This window comes from Dipodomys spectabilis, unplaced genomic scaffold, assembly GCF_019054845.1.
Source record: "Dipodomys spectabilis isolate Male_0828 unplaced genomic scaffold, ASM1905484v1 ptg000002l, whole genome shotgun sequence".
Classification (NCBI taxonomy): Eukaryota; Metazoa; Chordata; class Mammalia; order Rodentia; family Heteromyidae; genus Dipodomys; species Dipodomys spectabilis.
In genome coordinates, this window is record NW_024870679.1 from 59,694,202 (window position 1) to 59,716,378 (window position 22,177).

The window sequence follows — 22,177 nt, forward strand, 5'->3', positions numbered from 1 at the left end:
TTAGATTTTATTGCTATATAATCAGGATAGAGTTGGAGAAGATATTAGAAGAAATATTGAATTCAGCATAAACCAACCACCATTTCCACTTATTAAACTGGCATTAAGTTTTTAAAGTTGACATCAATATTTGGAGGATTGAATGAAACTAACTTTAAAACACCAAGTGTGAGATTATAAATTGGCAAGTCTTCCTGAAAAGGTTGGTAAAGGTGTATTTTTCAAGAGAAAATACCATGCTCAAAGCTATGAAGCCAAAAATTTTATTTTCAGAATCTATTCTAAGAATCAGAAACCTTAGTTATTAATTCCTGTCATTTATCAAGTCAGAAAAAGAGAAAAAGCAGCTATAAAAACAGGAGTGATTAAGAAACATTACAAAGAAATATGACTGTTATAATATTTTGAACAAAGTTTAATCCAAAATTACACAAGAAAAATGTGATACAAATCTTTATATATATATATATATATATATATACACACACATATATAGCATAGATCCTAAGATGTATAAAAACTTGTGTATTTTTCTATGTTAAGTAGAACTTACACACAGATCTCTATTAGTATGAAGGACATATTTTTTTTTCCAGGACTGAGGACCGAACTCAGGGCCTTGCGCGCACCAGGCGGGTGCCCTTCCGCTGGGCTAAACCCCCAGCCCCTGAAGGGTGTATTTATATGTACCCATTTATCTACATACACTCATATGAGGAAGATAGAAACACAAATAGACAAAAGAAAATTCACCAAAATGTTCATAGTATTTTATCTCAGTTCAAGAGTTTCTTTGTACTTTATTTGTACTTGATTAAAAATGTTTTCTTTGTACTTTACAATGACTTTGAAATTTCCTACCATGATGTTGTTCTCAGAAAAAAACGAACAAAAAGTTGAAAATGAATATGTTAGATGTGAACATGTTAGATTCCAGCAGAGGAAGAAAATACATAAGTATACAGCAACACACACACATACATGCATTCATTCATCTATATATCTATATTGTAAAGAGAGTTGGCTAAAATTACACAAACCTTTATAGATTTGACAACATTTCTTATTGCTGGGATGATCTTGAGCAAGTCATTTGATTCCTCAGTATTCATACATGCAAAATAAAATACTTCTATTTTTACATATTTCTGTATTGCTTAGGAATTTTGAGGGAAAAAGCAAAGCCTGTAACAATACTTTTTATAATATTGTTGGAAGGATACAGAAAGATCATAGATTAAGAGGGAGCACTGAGGAACCCAGCATGGGAACAGGCAGGTCCAGAGCAGCACATAGGCAGCAGCAAAAATAATGAGAAGTCCTCTCAAAACACTGCCACCTGCATGAGTATGACAAAGTGAGTTCTTCATCTTTTGAGTTATTCTGATTAAGATTCAAATTTCAGAGAGAGCCTTTTGTTGTCTTGTGTAGGGGTTTGTACACAATACTTTGCCAGAAAAGGACAGAGCATTAGACAAGCCACCCTAACAAGACTACAGACTCATTGTGAAATCAAAGATAATTGCCAGTAGGGGTGGATGGATGCCTGAAGACAGAAAGAGGAAGGAAGGAATGAAAGAAGGGAGGGAGGAAGGGAAGGAAGGAAGGGAGAGGGAGAGATGGAGGGAAGAAGGAAGGAAGGAAAGAAGGAGAGAGAAAGGGAGAGAAAGAAAGAAGGAAGGAAAGAAGGACGGAAGGAAGGAGAGAAAGAGAGAGAGAGAGAGAAGTCAGGTGCTGTAATAGGGCTTTACGGAGGCCAAAATCCAGAGTGCAGTTCAAGGCCAACCTGGGAAGGAAAGCCTGTGAGACTTTTATCTCCAATTAACCAGCAAAAGCCTGGAGTGGAGCTGTGGCTCAAGAAGTAAAGTACTAGCCTGGAGCAAATAGAATCCCCGGGACAGCTCCCAGGCCCTGAGTTCAAGCCCTAAGAGCAGCACATAAAAAACACACACACACACACACACACAAAAACAAAATACATCTCTCCATGTGACCTGGTATAGTTGTTGTGAGGATCTTATCAAATGTCTGATACAAAGTCTAGCTCAGTGTAGCTGAAAGACAAAAAGGAAAGGAAACAAGCACAAAGGAAGGAAGAAGAAATGAAAGAGCTGTAGCATAGGTTCTGTCTCAGCAGTGGGGCAGCCGAAGCTTGACTGAGACAGCCACACCATAGGGGTTAGCTAGGTTTTCTGGATGACAGCCCCCAAGAGTGGCCTGAAGTTCATAGTACCTAAAGATCTAGAGTGTACTTAGGCTGCTACTGGCCACTATCAACATCTACAGGCAGCTGAATAGAGCAACAGACATTTCTAAACTCTGCCAATTTTTTACAAATCTGGGAGACATGTTGGAGTAATTGTGGCCACAACCTGAAGAAAGATGTCCATGAATATTGTCATTTTAAAATACTTTGTTTTTAAGTCCTAAAGCACAAGAGCCTAAACCTGACCTGAGATCCACCAAATACTGTGGTAACTTTAGGGAAGGAAGACCAACCCGAGACATTATCCACCCGTGAGATTTACCTGTGGATAATCTTGAACAAAGCTGATTTGGATGTCAAGGGATTTGGGGCAGAGGAGAAAGGAAAATACTTCTTCATCACAGACATTTCAACGTATCAGTTTTCAATTAGTCAATCGAAAAAAAGGCCGGGAGGATGTAGACTCTCCCCTGTGGACAAAAGGAGACTACTCTTCTATTCATACTGACCTACCACAAAACTGATGAGAATTAGATGATTATAGGACACTGTGAATTTTGCTTTCCATAACTTTTGTAGACTTTAAGCTTCAGAGATTTCATATCACTTATGAAACTGCTTTTTAATGCATTTTTTAGCTCACTGATTGCAAGTAATGATATCACCAACCAGATGGGTTATCCAAAGAGATTATTCTAAGATTTCAATGGAGAAATTCAAGCCAAGTATAGATTCAAATTAAGGATTAAGGCAACTCTGCCAGTCCAAAATGAAATACCTTTGGAGCAAGAGATTTGAAAAGGATACCATAAGTGAAACAAAAGGGGGGGAAAACCTTTTAAGTAATATTGTGGTAGCAACTCATTTAAAATAGATTTCCTGGGAAATAGCCTCTGAGAAAGACATTAGCATGTAGAAGGTTTAAAAAGAAATGCTTTGGGGGCCAGCTGCAATGGCTCACACTTGCAACCCCAGCTCTTGGGAAGTAGAGGTAGTAAGATTATAGCTTGAGAGCAGCTAGCAAGACCCCCATCTCCAAAAAGTAATTCTGGTATGGTGGTCTACAGCTGTATAGGAGGAATAGGTAGAAAGACTGTGGTGCAAAATCGTATTTAAACCAATTACTAAAGCAAATAAGAGCTAAAGATGTGCCATAGTAGAGAACACCTGCCTAGCAAGTACAAGGCCCTGAGTTCAAAACCCTAGGACTGCCAAAATAGAAAAAGAAAAAAAACAGTTTTAAAAAATGAAAGAAAAAGAAATGCTCTTGGCATCACAGCTTGTAGAATGGTCCTAATGAAGGGCTCAATGGATTCCCTGGGGAACTCTGAAGCTGGAATGGCCTGATCAAGCTGTCCTGAGTTTGGATGAAGGGAGCCTGGCCTTTATGCCTTCATGTTGATGACTCATTGCAAGTAGCTGCCCTAGAAAAGTGGCCTAACAGCCTGAGCAACTGAGAAAGAACGCTCAGATACTGGAGATGTCTTTACAGCATGTCACAGAGCTCTGCACAGTGGAACCACCCACAGGCAAAGCTGGGTGTAAATAACTCAGAAAAAAAATATGTGCAACTGTCTGTAAGTATGGCTATAATCGAGTAACCATAAACACAAAGTTGACATAGCCCTAGAGGGAGAATGTTGACGTTGTTGGTTCTCAGATTGAGAAAGCTCCAATGATGGAAGGGGTGATGTGGATCAAGATGCATTGTGCACATAAACTGACATGTGGAATTGAAACCCCTTTGTATGACTCCTTGAAGGATTTTTTTTAAATGACAGAAGGCTCAAAGGGCATCAAGGACTGAAGGTCACGTAGGGTGGGGGCTTATTGCCAAATAACTAAGCGAATGATCCCTTTCAGGGGTTAAGACAGTGGTACTAAAAGAAATAGTCCCAACATTTGTAAATTACAACCGTGTAATCTTTCCAATTATTAAAACAAGCTACATGGACCATGTTTTTCAAATGCTTAAAAACAACAACAAGATATGGGAACGGTTTTTTCTGTTTTTGTTTCCTTAGTGTACTGTATACAGTTATTTCTTTTTTCTTTCATTCCCCCCTTTTGTTTTACCCCCTGTTTTCACTGTTTTTTATTTCGGTATATGATATGGGGATGGGAAGGGAAATCACAGAAACAATGAGGCAAAGGACAAAGGGTGAACCAATGCAACAGTGATACAAGACACTATGTTGGAAAAGAACTTTACAACTTGGAGGGGGGGAAGAGGGGTTAGGGAAGCAGGAGAAAATGAGGGAGTGAGTTTGAAAAGAAATATACTAATTATCTTACTTATGTAACTGTAACCCCTCTGTATATCAACTATATCACCTTTACAATAAAAAAAAGAAGAAGAGAAGTAGAGCAAACCTGGAAGGAAAAGCTCTTACACACAAAAAAAATCACATTTTTTTTGCACAACTATTACCTTTCTCTCTCTCTGTATATATATATATATATATATATATACACACACACACACACACACACACACACACACACACACACACATATATATGTATGTATGATTGACAAAACATATATATAAATAGGTATATATACCTATGTATATATACATATATGATATATATACATATCTACATAGGTATATATACATATATATGTATGTATGTATATAATCTACAAAACAGTAATTTTTCCACCAATACTGCTGATTTTGAAACCTGATAAAATGAGATTATCTCTGTGGATGTATTTTATAGTTCTCCAAATATCTAATGTATCTGTTACAGAAAAAAAAAAATAGAAGGTAAGATACCTATTTGGTAAAAGGCACTGATAATGTAACAAGTGTCTAAACATCTAAATACTGTAGTTTAGATCTGAGATTATCTAAGTGAATCACTAAGACATGTCATCATTATTTATACTCAGTTAAAAAGGAAGGTCCATGTTGGAAAAGACAGTTCACGCTTCTCATTCAATGGCTGACCTACTTTTTATGCACAAAAATCCTGCTAATCCATGTAAGCAGGTTTAAACACAAAGATCCAACAGCAACACATAGAAGGTAATCATCTAATCCACAGATATTTGTCTATAAAAAGCAATAATAATCTAGCTTTATATTCTAACCACTCAGGCTACCTCCTGGTTTTCTAGGAGGTGTTGAAAATTAATATGTTAAAATGACTGTATTTACACTTTAAAATAATTATATAAAGAATGTAGATAAGCCATATTCACAAGAAAGCTGTACTAGTTTTAATTAAAAAATACTTTCTGAAGACATATTAGAAATACTGCTTGTGTTTTAGTATATCCTGAGAAAAGGATATGTTAAATTATTGTAGCTACTTGTGATATTCTGAAGGATCCATGGATATATGAACTGAAAGTTCATTAAAGTGATATCTGCCTCAAGAAATATGTTTTTCTCATGTTCATGTGTTAGATAGGTATGACTTATACACAGTACATTGTGCAACAGCCAACGCACTAAGGAAGGAATTTATCAGATAATTTAATGACAGAACAAGAGGAGAGCTACTTCGTCATAAACAATAATAAGTTGAACTCAGAAATAAAGGAGAGCAGAAATGCCAGGGAAGATACATGAAATTTATATTGATGTAAACAGAGGCAGAGAATACCTGGAAACCTAGTTAAGGGATATCTGGAAATAATTTGAGCAAATTTTAAAAATGCTTTGTAATATTAATTGGGCATGTTTCTTAGCTGTTCTAAAGACTAAATGAAACAAGAAAGAACGAAAAACAAAACAGGGCTTACTCATACCTAGAAAAGAGAGAAGTTTCATATTTCATTAGTGGACTTGTAAAAAATGTTTTGTATAATTACAACTGGTGATGAACAAGTTTTCTAGTCTTGAGCCATAAACAAAAATAGTAGTAGTATCTTTATATATATATATATATATATATATATATATATATATACATATATATGTATATATATGGAGAGAGAGAGAGAGAGAAAGAGAGAGAGAGAGAGAGCGCTTTTTGGGTGATGTTTTATTCCAAGTACTTCATTAATTCCTTTATTTTCAAGAACCTAAAATGGTAGGAAATATTTTCCAGCCTTTTATGTAGATAAGGTAACTGATACACAGACACTCAAGCTCATATAATCAATAAACTGCATATCTCAAAAACAACATTTCTTTCCAGATGTGAAGAGGTTGATCTTTCTAGGGACAATGGGAGCTGATCTTAGAACAATTTTGCAAAATTACATATATCATTTTCAATCCCTCTTCTGTCAATGACGATTCTGTATTTGCCTTTGTTGCTGAAATATTTCTTCAACCAGTCAGCATTCTTTTTGCTAAACACCATGAAGCAAGCAAAGCCATCATATCTAAGAGTCAAATCAATTATTACCTGCTTAGGAATCTGCTGACTGAAGACTAATGACTACAATAGGTGACTCAGGGATCCTGAATAAGCCTTTGGAATTTTTTTCTGAAAATAAACAAACAGTTTTATGCACTTTTTCTATTAAAGTTCACATGATTTTTTTCCTAAAAAATAATAAAGTTGGCTGTTTCAATTAAATAACTGACCTACCTCTGAAGCCATGTTTTTATACACAGAATTTTGTTTGGGGTTATAATTGCTAGATTCTGGTAGATAGGTAGATAGGTAAGTTGGCAGGCAGGTAGATTGATAGTTGCATAGATAGATAGACATTTGTATCATGCAATTGTGATGGAAACAATTACCCTTTACTTTAAAAAACTTCAGCCCTTATCTCCTAGGAATAAGGACTGCCCAACATATTCATACATAATTATTTCCCAAACTTGGGAAATTTTACATGAATACAGTACATCTAATAATCTAATATGCAAAGTTTACTAGTCTCCAATCATTTCATTTGCTATTTTTCCTCCTAGCATCCAAACTGAAGAAGTCAAAGATCAAACTTTGCATTTGCCATGTTACTTTAGTCTCTAGGGATGTGTGGGATGGGGGGTAAAAGACAGAAAGAGAGAGAGGGGTGTCTAGGAGATTCTTAGATTGTTTTTCATGATTAGGTTCATTTAGCCATCTTATGGAGAGATTGTGCTCAGACTACATTGGCAGGAACATGACACTGGATGGTCTGATAACAGAGGATAGTGAATTTTATAACTTAGTTATAATGATAATAATATTTGTTGGTATTATATTTTCCAATTGTAATAATGGAGACTCTAATTCTAGTTTTGTCCATTTTTTTTTACCTAGTGCTTTCAGCATCTGTTCATAATAATTACAAATTTAAATATTAGGTCTTCTGTATATGTTATAGTTGACATGATTATGTAAGCATTTTCCTTTTTCTGCACACCTGCATTTAAACTTTGAGATATGTAAATATAGTCTTATATTTATTTTTATGTAATATAATCAATTCTTGACACTGCCCATTGGAATCATAAGTGTGTCATTCAGTCTGAGGAAAACTCTTCTTTCTGTATTTTTTCCTATAGCTATTTTTTGTGTTTCTATGCTTCAATCACACACATTTTCCCCCAGGTTGATTATATTTTTTCTGACCCCATCCTGGAATCAGTCATCTCTCCAAGGAACTCAGATCCCTATTGTGGAGGCTGGTGTCAGTAAGACTGGATCTCTAACCAAAGCAGGCCTCCTTTTGAAGAGTACACTTTTGTTCTTGAAAATTATATTCTAAGGCCTTTGTTAAGGTAGGGTCATCTCCATAAACACTAAGTTATGGATCTAGTAGTCACTATATCTTAGAGTGAAATTATGTATTAGGCTGCTTATTTTATAAAGGAGGAAGCTGAGAGAATGAGGATAGTTGACCCCTTGGCAGTGGAGAAGAAAAAAGGACCCTTGGAAGAAGAAGAAATAAAGCTAACATCACTTTTTTTAAAAAAAATTTTTATTGTAAGCACCGTCACCTACACTTTTTTTTTTTTTTTTTGTCAGTTGTGGGGCCTGAACTCTGGGCCTGGGCGCTAGCTCAAGGCTAGCACTCTACCACTTGAGCCACAGCGCCACTTCTAGCTTTTTCTGCTTCTATGGTGCTGAGGAATTGAACCCAGGGCTTCATGCATGCAAGGCAAGCACTCTACCACTGAGCTACCTTCCCAGCCACTTACACTATTTTTACTAATGCAACACATATTTTGCATACATGAAAAGCCTCCTCTGTGCCTTTTATGGTCCCGTATGATTCCTTAAATCGAGCAAGGAAATCTCAGAGCTGAGAGGACAAGGTTCACCAATGCTGAGCTTTCCGAAGCAAACTGTGGTCATGCTGCTGCTTCCCCTGAGGCGGTTCACTGCGGGCTTCATGCGCAGCCACCCTTGCCAGCCAGGCTCACGTGTTTCTCTCTACTGCTCAAGAAGTCAATAGCAGACAATTTCTTATTCTATTAGCTTCCCGCATCCTAGGATTCAAAAGAACAGATAGGCATCTCAGACCGAATGCTTTCTCAGTTGCATTATTCATTACATGTACACTCTGTGCCAGAATTTAGTAGTATTTGTAAGAATGCTTGTTGCCAGCTTGTAAAAGATAATAGAAGCAAGCTACCTGAGAAGTAGTGTTGGGTACAAAGCCCAGAGGACGTGTTTTTTTTTCTCCCTTCATTGTTACCTTGGTCAGGTTCCTGATCTCTCTTTGTTCTATTTTCTTGCTGTAAATGGAGGCAATAGTAGCATGCCTGCCTAAAGAAATGAAGCAAGATAATACTGAGGACAACATGTCAACCATCTTCTCCTAGGGACAGCATTTCCTTCGCTGTTGGGAATGTGGACAATCTATAATAGAGTCACTGCCCTTTTTATGCTTATCTCTAAAGTATGTATAAAGTCTTAAAATTTGAAAAACTAAGAAAATTACAATTTATAAATGAATCTGATCGGACATTTTTCTAAAGAATATATGTTAGTGTTCAATGAATACATAAAATATGTTCAACATCACATATCATTAAGGAAATATTTTTTCACACCTATTAGGTTGGTTATAAATGGAGAAAAAATAAGAAATCACCAAACAATGACAACCATAAATGAAGGAAAATAACAAGCGTTGACAAGGTTTGAAGGAACTGGCACCTTCGTACACCGGTGGTGGGAATGTCAAAGTTTTATCAACAGTGGGAAAACGGCTTAATGATCCCTCAGAAATTTATTATCATATGATCCACCGTTTCCAATCATAAGTATATGCACAAGAGAATTGAAAACAGATGGTCAAGAACACTTGTACATAAGTGCACATAACAGCATTATTCACAATATTTAAGGCATAGAAACAATCCAATACCCACCAACAAAACAGATCAACAAAATGTGGGATGTAATAAGGCAGAATATTATTCAACCACAAAATGTTGATTCATACCACAACTGGATGAATCCTTGTAAATGAAAGAAACCAGACACAAATGGTACATATTTTATTGCCATATTTATATGAAATGTCTATACTGGACACAAAATGAAAATGAATAGTGGTCTTCAGGTGCTGGGGGAATAGGAAATGCCAGCAACTGCTCAAAATAAGCAGTATTTCTTTTTTGGATGAGGAAGATATTCTGGAATTAGACAATGGAATGGTTTTTAAAATATTGTGACTATGCTAAACATACCAAATTGTGTATTTTAAAGTGAGAAAAAGGGTGAAAATTACATCTCATCCATTTTATCTTGGGGGAGAGGGAGGAAGCAGTTAATGATTCTTGGTGTTTGTCCCATATTATGCTAGGCATTTCCCTCTGTTTCTCTCTAATCCAAGAGGACATTTTGTCCATAAATAGAACTTGACTTAACTGAAGAGAATTCCCAAACTTTGAACTTTTGATGAGTCTGCATTCATTGTGTAGAAAGTGTTTCATTACGTCATCTTAATACATACATAAGACTTTAATCTGTCCCTTTATTACCCACCCTTATTCCTGTCCTCTCTCCCATTGCTTCCCTTCTCATCTCCTATAGGCCCCTTCGACTTTATTTCTTTTACTTTAATGACTCTACAGTGAGAGGGAAAAAATACTTTTCTGAATCTCAAGTACTTCACTTAACATGATGATTTCCAGTTCCATCCACTTTCCTGAAAACATGATTTCATTCTTCTTAATGGATGACTAATAATCCATTCATCTAATGATGAATATATAAGCCAATTCCTTATCTTGGCTATTGTGAATAGAGTCCCAATAAAAACAGGCAGTTTTGTATCTTTATTGTATGTTGCCTTTGATTCCTTCAGGTATGGCAGACCTGAAGCCAACATGATACTTGTAATTTTTGTTGTTCTGGTTGCACTTCTTTTATGACATCTTCCCTGAATTCTCCTTAGATGGAGCAAATGGCTACATTTAATGGAAGAGTTCTCTAGCTCTCTTAAGCTTCTGTTATCAAATGTCATATCCTTGGTCTTATTTCTTGTTTTATTTTACCCTGTTAACGAGTTTGCTTTCTTTCTTTTAAACTAGTTGATGAACTTCTTGACCTTGGGACTTGGCCTTTGTATTTGCATTTTTTTGTAGCCTGTGGGGTTGCTCAGGATAGCGCATGCCTAATGCTGGTGCTCACATGGCAGCTGGATTTATGTATTTCGTTCCTGTAGATTCAACATTAATAGCTCCTGAAATAGCCGTGTCTGACTGACTGGCCCGTGCCACACTTAGTATTCATTTTCCGCAACAAAACTAGGTCACATCTGGGACACATGAACCGTTTTAAGAAAAGTTCTGTTTGAAAGACAAAACCCTTCAGTGCACCTCAATTATAACCAAACTGATTATGCCAAAAACGTTAAGTGATTAAAATTTCATTTCATGTCTTCATTTTTTGGTCATTGCTCTTTCATTTCATTAAGTTATAATAACAGAACAGTCTACACATTGAAAATCAAATTAGTATGAAAATATGATGAGGAAAAGCTAAGCTCTATACTTTCCAAACTTTTCCTTCTTAAATTCTCTCCTACACTGTGGCTATTTCACATTAGTTACGGGAAACAACCATAACCAATATGCACAAAAGATTTAAGCCATCTCAACTGTCCTATAAAAACTTGCAGCAAAAGAGAACAAAAAAAGTCTCTTGACAAAAAGGATCTGAGGAAGAGGGCCTCTTCTGACAGTAGTGATCACTACACTACTAGAATAAGAGAAACATGATTTAGTGGTCTCTAAGAGCAGCAATAGAATGTGTTGGGTTCCCATGGTATTAACTTTCCATTACTGAAAAAAAATACTTCAGGCAATCAAGTTAGATTCATAGATTTGAAAGCGTCAGAGTGCTAAGTACCCCTGCTGCTTTGGATCCTATGGTGAGATAGCACATCACAGCAGTGGTGCATAGTAGAGCAAAGCCTTTCCAACTGCTGGCTGGGATGGAAGAAATGCTAGAGACTGGGACTCTACCAGTGCCTTCAAGGACATACCTACAATATGCTAAAACTCCTTCACCTCTTGATGTGTCCACCACGCCCCATAACCATCATCCTGAGGAACTAGAGTTTAACACACAGATCTTGCGGGACATTTCAGATAGCAACGATAGTGTCTGTAAGTCTGTTGTTATTTCTTTTCTATTTTTTAAATCACTGTTTTTATGTACTGAGATTTGAACTTAGGGCCTCTGGTATGTAGGCAGGCATTATACTGTGGAGCCACAGCCCCAGTCATTTTTTTAGTGCTGGTTATTTTGAGATAGGGTCTTGTGTCCTGCTCAGGTGTGTGTCTAGACTGTGATCTCCTATTTTAGACGTCCCATCATACCTGAGATGACTAGTGCAGGCCACCATACCCAACTACTAGCTGAGAAGGGGTTTTGCAAACCAGGCTATCTTTGAACCACCAATCCTCACTATTCTTCCCATTTCAGTCTTCCCAGATAGCTAGGATTATAGGTATAACCCTCAGTGCCTGGCTTAAGTCTTTCTTAAACTTAATTGTGTATGTGTGAAAGGAAAACACACACGCACACACACACATAGAGTGCAAATACTTCCTTTCTGATGGCACTTTAATTGAAAATTGTAAATAATTGCAGAAATGATTAGGTATGTGAGAACACTAGTCATTCCTTTAATTTTAATTGTCTGCTTACCTCCACTGTACATCCAGGTACATAAAATAATACATGAAACCACATACTTGATCTTTACTACTTTTTTTTAAGTCTCATTTAGATTAAAAACAGTGTATAGCTTCCATAAATGCTAATGCTTTTGTTGTTTAGCCTAAATTCTGTTTGTCTCTTTGTTTTTGTTCACATTCTAAATAGACGGAATGGGGATTCTGACAGGAAGGATCTAATCTTGCATCTCAGATTCTTAAGAAATATGCTCTACTCCATCCCATCTCATACTCCTTGCTTTAGGTGTATCCATATTAATTACATTTCTACTCTAAAAATGCCTGATTCTGTGCTTGTCCCACAGTAGAGACTCAAAAAGCGAGCACTGCTCTCTCACACTTCTACCTTGTAAATATTCATTATGCATGCTCATATTGGGTTCTGACGAGAACTTTATATCATGTTTGCAAGTCCAGAGTTTTGATTTCTCATTTAATTATTAGGTATATAATATTTGTGACAAAATTAAGAATAGAATTATTGCTTCCAAAAATGTGTGAAACAAAAATTTAAAAGATTTAGTAATTTCGTTATAATGTTCTGATGTTGTTATGTACTCATAAGAAATTGTTTTATTTTCATATATGTTAACAAGCTACCTCGACCATATTCATCTTCATTCAGCCCCCTTGTTTGCCCAACTGCCTACCACTAGTTGAATGCTAGGTACTAGTACCCATCCTCTAACAGAGACTCTTTTACTTTCCTATCATTCTAGCCACTCAGGAGGCTGAGATCTGAGGATCATGGTTCAAATCCAGCCCAGGCAGGAAAGTCCATGAGATTCTTATCTCCAACTAACTACTTAAAAACTGGAAATAGAGTGGTGGATCTAACTGGGTAGAATGCTAGCCTTGAGCACAAAAGCTCAGGGAGAGTGCCAAAGCGCAGAATTCAAGACACACCACTGATAGACACACACACACACACACACACACACACACACACACACACACACAGAAGAAATATTTAAATCTATGAAAATTCTCATCAAGCTATCATCATCTTCTAGTTAAAATGTATACATTTTTAAATGAATGCATACATAGACTCAAGATTTACAAATGTAATTTTATGATGCACATAAGAACATAATGAGTAGGGTAGAGGAAGAGTTACTACCAACCCCATCTTAAAATGAAAGAAATTAAAAAAAAAAAAAAGAATGACCCAGAGGGGTTAGTTAGTCTAAATTTCCATGGTTGCCTTTCCAACCCAACTCTTATGACTCCAAATCCTGAAATTATTCTAGCTATACTTCCAAACTTACATGTGATAAAAATCCTGTGAATTTGTCAACATTCTAAATGGCTCTCAAAACATTAAAAAAGGAAAATAGACTAAGTATTTTTATTTCTTAAAAAAAAAACCCAAATCATAAATCTAAATAGACATCATTAAAAGAAACTTAGGACCTGAAAATAGGAGAGTAATATGTCTTAGGAATAAATGAGGAGAAAGCACAGGGTGTGGGGAACAAAAGCAGCCGCGCTCTTTGTGAACTGTCATCATCTCTTAACACGAATGAGTGAATAATTATCACAAGAGGAAAGGAAAAAATAAACCATAATTAAGCAATGGCTGTAACAGGATTCCCCTGGGGATAATTATTTGCCTTTACGGCATTCTTACAGTCCTATGCTATAGATGAAATAAAACCTTCTGTTTTCACTTGTGTAGTTATTTTTGGTTTGTGCTTTTTAAGCAATCCATGCTTTTAATAAACAAATTGGTCTCTTAATGTGTTCTGCACTTAGTCTTAATACTGGATAAGATATTCTCAAGGTTTTTAAATAACTACTGCCTCATTATTAAACAAGAACAGGCAGACCATTGTTTATGGATTTGGCCCAACAATCAATAACCATTTAATAACTTTGCAGTCATTAGAACTACTCAGAAAATCATATCCACCTAAGGAGCTCCTTGTTACTGGAATCCTCATACCGAATCTGTTGTTGGTGCTAAAGAGAAAATTCCTACACTGAGTGCAAGAGTAGGCTTGTTTTAACAAAGTTTACAATTGTAATTTTCAAAAGATTTTCAGTTGGCTTGAAACAAAACTTGCTCTAAAGACAAGCACTCAGGGAAGACAGAAAATAATTTTAAAACATTCAGTGATTATTGTATCAGTGTCTGTCTCTGGTTTAAGATCTAATAGTTTTTTGTCTACATAACTGGATATTCCAGCATTGGATATACCGGTTTATGACTGTTAGTTTCTCTTGGCGAATGGCTCCCTTTGTTTCTTTTTTACAAATTTGGATTTGAATTCTATCTTATCTTATGTAAGTGCAGTTGCTTCTCCTCTTTGACTCCCATTTGCATGGTATGCCTTTTCTGCCCCTCACTTTGTCAGTATATGTCTTTACTTTTAAAATGAGTTTTCTTGGAAACAACATGGTCTTGGGTCTAGTATATGTTTTATGTCCATAGATGAAAAACAAACTACTTAGATCCTGTTCATCCTCTTCCCTTCCTTTGTGAGCCATCCCCTTCCCTTCCTCTTCTGTAATAGTTCCCTCTCTACATTCATGTCATCTTTCTACCCTCTAGATTTCACATTTGAAAGGAAATGTGATACTTGCCTTTCTGAGAATGTTTTATTTCTTTCCCATGAGAGAAACCAGAAATACTCTGGCACCCCAATATTTTGTGTTGGGATTTAAATCCAGGGTCTTGTGCTCTACCACTTTACCCTTTTTTGCCTTCAGTTTTTCTTTTCTCAGGTGAGGTTTTATGTTTTTGGCTAGGGCTGTCCTGAAGAGCATTATTCTCAACCTACAGCCACCTGCATAGTTGGGATCATAAGCCTGTACCACCTCATACGATGCATTGCTTGAGATGAGAGTCTTGCTAACTTTTTGTCTGAGCCAAACTTGAACACAATTCTTTCCATGATGTTGATGGGAGCCAATGAGACTTGCCAAAACCCACATCTTGGTTTTAAATACTAAGTTTCAACAGAAGGAAACAGACGCTGAAGAAATAGCTGACTATAGGTCTGGGCCATGAAATCCTAAGATAAGCCTGGAGCCTCTTGTAGTGACAGAAAGCAAGGAAGGACTTTAAAAAGATGGAGACCTGTGAAAAGAACACAATACTCACCTGAAAGAGCTCTCAATGGCCAAAGCTGGAACAAGCTGGCTAGCAGAATAAACATTAACAGTATTGTACTGTAAACTAAACAATAAAATAAGCCTGCATAATTCCATACTAACAGAGGTGATTAAAGAGATAAATGGGGAAGCAAAACAAGTATTTCCTGTAGAATTTTAAGTGATGAATGTACTTACTCTGTGATCCAGGGAGTAGTGCTTAATTTTCATCCTTTAGTGTGTGGGCTGTTCTTATTACAAATTTCGAACAAATAGAATATGAAAAGGATAAAAAAACAGTAGCTTGTAATAAAAGAAATCTACTCTACACCACTTCGATTAAGCTTTACGTATAGTGATGGCACATATAGATGCCATATATTCTTGATGTGATGTGATGAGAAGAGCACTTTACTTCCGTGTTATTTATCGAAATCCATAGCTGCAATCAGGCAAACCTAAACTGAAGTGCTTTCAACAAAATCAATTTCCTTCCTTCCTTCTTCCCTCCCGCCCCCCAGCCTCTTTCTTTTGCTTTCTTTCTCCAACATTGGGGCTAGAACTCAGGGCCTCATGTTCTTACTTAGTTTTTTTGTTCAAGGCTGGTGCTCTACTACTTGGGCTACACTTCCACTTCCAGATTTTTGATGGTTAATTAGAGATAAGTGTGTCTCAGATCTGTCTGCCTGTGTTGGCTTCAAACCACAATCCTCAGATCTCAGACTGCTGAGCAGTTAGGATCACAGGTGTGAAAAACCTGATCTAATTAATTATTTTCAAAATTATCAAGGTCATTAAAAAAACATTTAGAAAAAGTTACACACACTCTGGAGGCATGGTGATCAGTGCAACTTTGTGTCCTGGATTGGATTCTGGAAAACCTGCTGAAATTCTACCTTGTTGTATAGTTTATTTAGTAGTACTGTACCAAACTTAATTTGTTAGTAATACAAAATATTGTGTGAGATGGATGTGGGTGGATACCTAGGGATGCCCTCAGGGACAGGACAGTGTACTGTTCTCAATTCATCTACAACACTAAAATTATTACAAAATGAGAACTCAAAAATATTTTCCACTAAACTGTAACTCCACTGGCGGGGGGGGGGGGGTGTGATCTCTGCTGAGGTCACTATTACAATCCAGCTTTTAGAACAGCTCCAAGCATCTGCAACTTGGCTACACTTTGATTCTTGGCCCAACCACTTAGGAGCCTCTTCACCAGACTGTTTGCTAAACAATCTATCAGTCCTCTCATTTAGTGAGGGAGAACTGGAGGAACAAATTTGCGTAAAACACAATGGTAGTGTACAGTTAGTTATACCTGATACAATTCCCATTGAACTTATCACTGTTGACTGAGTAAGTAAGTGATGCAAGCTTTTTTTTTTCTTCCTTTTTGCTAAGTGTGAGTTCGGATTCAGTTCAAATCCGATACCGTGTTTGAAGAAGAGATAGAGGAATGTCGTCTGTCACAAAGGAATGGAAGTGCTGTAAGGTACTGTATGCACTGGTATACAATGGCAATTTATAAAGGTAAATTGAGAACAATACTATTGCAGAAGTGTGTGTGAGGGAGGGCCTGTGTTCTGACTTATAGTGAAAGCTAATAAGGAACAGCAATTAGACTTTCCAGTCTTGAAATGGCCACTCATTTCCTATTGTCCATCTACTCATGTATTACAACGACAGGGTTAGACATTAGTAATTGATGTTGTGACACACGGATTTACCATCTGGACCTTTACAGGAAAAGTTTGCTGACTTTGCTCCAGAGCAGTAGTGATTAGGGCCTAAAGTAAGAAACACAGCCCCCTCCAGTGGTAAATCCTCCCTCCTTCTAAGCTGTCTCATAGTAGCAGAGGGAGTCATACAATAGTACTCCCCATGCATCCTTCTGGCTTGCTTTATTTTTCATGCAGCCTCCTCTCCTCGAGAGAGGACATCACCACAAATAGGGCCTCTCCTATGGATAATCATTGATAGTTTTAAAGACTTCAGCTTTAGCTCAGCTCCAGATATCTTGTAATACTTTCAGGCAGTTGCTTACTGCCACTTACCTGTATGTGATTTTGAACAGATTATTTGATGATGTGATCCTGTTTTCCTCATCTGTAGGATGGGGATATCACTTGCTATGAAGACGATGAAGATGAAGTCAGAAAAATCAGTCTAGAAAGTTGAACTATTATTGTTGCTGTTAGTATAAAATAGTGGTCAGTGACTTTACCCATTTGTTTTCTGTGATCTTGGTCAAGTTACTTGACTTTTCTTCATCCATAAATAGAGTTTGTCATGGTAGTGGCCATTTGCCTGAGGAGGGAAGATTAACTGAGACAGAGATTTAGAGCAGATCCTGCTCATGGTGAGCAATTATTCAATACTAACTACCATTATGATTAGTTGTTGTTACTGGAAGGTACATGAGTTGTCATAATCCTGCAAATAAGATTAAAGCCCTAAGCTAGTTTTTCATACAATGCATAAGGATTGTGGAGAGAACATGACAATGAAAGAATAAAGAGTGACATTGACCTCCTTCACACTCCTAATTATCAAGGCCTTTTCAGTCACATTCTTACCAGTTCAGTTGTTTTTATAACAAAGGCAACATTGCACCTGCAGTTATTTCCGGTGGATTTTATAACCTCCTAGATTTCCCCCAGCTACAAAGTGCAGATGATATCAAGGTCAAATACAATCCTGGTATTAATAGCAGGAAGTCTACAAACTGTTGTTAAAAAAAAGAATGGTTGCAACATACGTTTGAACACACTTAAGCACAATATGTTCTCCAGCTCTGTAGAACACCTGTGTAGAATACTAATCCATATGTTTTAGAAATCAGACTTCAGAATTAGTGTCTATTTGCATAAAATGTAACTATATTTGCTGTGTAAGTGGCTTTATAGATGTTTTCTTTCAAATTCTTTTTAATCATAATACACCTTATGGTATATGTAGAAATGTCTTTAAAACCATTAAGATATCTAAAATTTGGCTGGAGGCATAACTCAGCTGGTCAAGCACTAGCCATGAGTTCAAACCTGTGTCACACACACACACACACACACACACACACACACACACACACAAACAAACAAAACTAAAGTCTCAGAAGTATATTGTTAAAAGGATGGCATGCTCTCTATGCAAGACTAGAATTTAAATGAGAGCAACTTCAAGGCAACTCATGAAATATGGGATTAGAAAATCCATGTGCCACAAAACCTCTAACAGTACTCATATTATGCTTTGGTATTTACTGGACTTAGAGGAAAGAGAATTTGAGTTCTTAAGTCAGAGTTGGGCACACAGGAAGTCACCTTTACTGTGTGCAGTCGTAGTGTGGTTTAGTGTTAGTGTGTGCACAGGAGTTGGAGTAGGAGAGACATCCTTTGCTGGTTGTGTAGGACTAGTGAATTTACCACCTTGCATACAGAACAGAGAGGAAAACTTCCAAAAGAGAATAGATGGAAATAGTAAAATTTAAAAAGGTTTCAACAAAAGCAATGCAGGAGTGCATTATTAGTAAATATTTGCCCCTACCTCAGTTGTCAAACTGATGTGCTTTAGTTTTTGCTTTGGGCAGTACTTGAATTCTGGGCTTTACGCTTGCTAGGCAGGTGTTGTAGCTGCTTGAGCCAGGTCTCCAGCCCATTTTGCTCTGGTTACTTTTGAGGTCAGGTCTCACCTTTTATGTGGGCTGTCCTGGACCATGTTCTTCCTATCATGTTTCCCGCTGTTGCTGCGATGGTATGCACACATCATCATGTTCAGCATTTTCGGTTGAGAGGGGTCTCACAAACTTTGTTGCCTGGGCTGTTCTGGAACTGCAATATCCTCCAAATCTCAGCATCCAGCATATATAGGATGGCAGGCATGCACCACCGTACTGAGCTCTTGGTTGAGATGGAACTTCTACAAACTTCTTGTGAGAGTTGGCCTTGAACCGTGATCTTCCAATCGCTATCTCTTAAGTCACTAGGATTACTGGCATGAGCCACCAGCACCTAGCTTTTGTTTTGTTTGTGAGACAGGATCTTGCTAACTTTATTGGGCTGGCCTGGAACTCTCAATTCTTTTGCTTCTGGCTTCTGAGTAGTTGGGATTAAAATCATGTAACACTAAGCAGTTTTTAAGCCTACTTTTGTTTTCTAGTTTAGACGTCAATAATTAGTAACATCCACTTGTAAGAAAATATTAAATATAATAGTTTTTATGTCAATAATGTAATTGTTTCACAATAGGCAAATTAAATTTCATTTATCACAGCCATTAATTTGATGAATAAACAGTGTATATGATCAAGAGGTCTCTGATAACAAAAGTTGCTTTTATTTTCCTTTTCTTTTTGAGGTGCTGAGGATAAAACCCAGGGTTTCATACATGCTGGGTAAGCACTCTACAATCACACTACACCTATAGTCCAATAAAATCTATTGACTCAGTATTTCTCAAATGTATTGAGCATAATTCTTTTTTCCAAGCATTGCTATTCTGGCTGCCTACAAAACAGCTGTTCCCTTATCTCTGTTTCTATGGAACAACAATTTACCATGCCCAGGGAAAGCATCATGAGCTTTTGTAGGCCAGTCTTGGCAAATCCCAATGGTGTAGTCTGCCTTCAGCTCAGAATATAACCAAGGAGAGCTAAGGAGAAATCTGCCAGATAGCTCTTCCTTGGTCTACAAAAAAATAAAAATAAAGAACCACCTACAGAGAAAAATCCTCTTCTGCTTTGGATGCAATTCCATGAAAATATGATGCCTCTAGATATGGCAGCACCTTGGAATTGGAAGTAGCAAATGAAATCAAAAGGCAACCAAGTGATGCCAGGATTATAAATGGATAGATGGATGTTGAATCCAGATGTCAACTTGATGATTGTTTCTTTTTATTGCTTATTGAGGAAATAATAAGCATCATATAAGTCACTGAGATAGGTTATTATCACTTGCAGCTGAAAACTATTCCTACTAATAAACAATCTCTTGGGCATCTCTGCAGTTAAGAGTGTGGGCTTTTGGCTTTTCACTAGATTGAGTGTGCACACATGTTCATTGGGAAAAGGGGTAGAATGGGGGTGTCCAGTTCTAGGGTTTTAAATTCCCTTACCCTAGGTAAGAGTAAATGAACCATTCCACTCATGGCAAATTTGGCCTCAGGATGGATCAGGATGGATCTAATAGCCAGGGGTAGTAGTAGTAAATGGGGGTAGCAGTAGTAAATGGTGGTACCATTCAGGAGAGGACACATAAAGCCGAGGTAAAAAGTAATTTAGAGCTGCAGTGGTTTCAACAGCAAAGGTTTATGTCTCCCTTAAGCCTCCAGTTTACTGTGAGTTGATACAAGTCTACACTCAGTCATGCTCACACTGGTACCTGAGGGAGAATCCAGGTTGTTGTATAGAGGGAAGATAAGTCTGGAGATTCTCACGCTGACAAAGTCTTGGTTCAGAAATAAATAATGACCATCATTTCTCATAGTCATCAGACAGAACTAGTATCAAATTCCCTCAACCACATAGAGTCCAGAGAAGAAAATAATCAGAAGCAGGGTGACAGGAAGCCCTCAGAGATTAGATAGTCCATCTTCCATTTGGTTTGCATCACAAGGGTTGACAAAGCAATAGATAAATAGATATGTGTGGTTAGGAATGATGCCTGAAGACCTCTGGATTGTCTCTGGGAGATGTGTTTTTGCTAAAGCAAGACCCAAATTTGTGGCTAGAGTATGGCAGGAAAGTGGATTTGAGCTAGAGGGGATGGGGGTGTTGGAGAAAGCTAGATAAGGTATCCAGGTTCCATCTAAGTAGCTAAATTTCCCCATAGGGAAACAAGAGGATTAATAATACATCCCCATTGTGTTTGCTGGGAATAGGCAGATACAGATTGGCCTTCCATATTCATTCACTAGGGACAGGAATTTTTTGGGGGGTGGGAAGCTCGACAGGACAGGAAAGCTATCTTGTAAGTTATAGTAGTATAGTAGTAAGGAGAATTTAACGTATGGTTAAAAGACAGCTAAGTCTCACAGAGGGAGATGGTTCCAAAGCCTAATTTGAAGGGAATAGTAAGGCTGGAAATAAAAAATATGTAAATGAGGGATGACTGGTATAATTAAATGTAATGTAAGGAATATCTTTAACAACTGTGTTAGGAATAATGTAGTGAACCATTTGAGAGGAGCTAATATTTACCCTTCTTTGTAACTTCACATAATGACAATGTTGAAATGTCAAGGAGGAAAGCCAGTTTAGGTAAACATATTTGTAGGTAGAGGAGAAAACTGTGATTTGGTGGGGTCCCAAGTGCTCAGGGAATAGTGAAATGAAGACCAATTCCATACCCACTGGGTAACAAGGGTTGGGGCTGCTTTTAACTAGATGGGCATATGTGGTCCCAGCCTAAGTATTGAGGAATGAGGTCTACCCACGGCCTGCAACTTTGCCTTGCAGAGAAAGGTAGAGCTGGTCATGTTTAGCTTTCATTTTCTTTCTCCAGACACATTTGTGTTACTGGCAGCCTGCATCTGCACGTAACATACATCAGCCATGCTGTTCTCTGTGTACTCGGACCAAGTATCTGTAGTTGTTGGTTTCTCCTTCTATGTATATCCCCTTTTCTTAACACCATACTGACTCCCTTAAGCAATGGCAGGAACTATCTGGCAAAATAAGAGTGCAATAATGGTTGCTTGCTTTACCTTAGAAACTGGATATAAAATTGTCCAACTTGAAAGGAAGCTTTGCTTCTAGAAATTCTATAAAATAC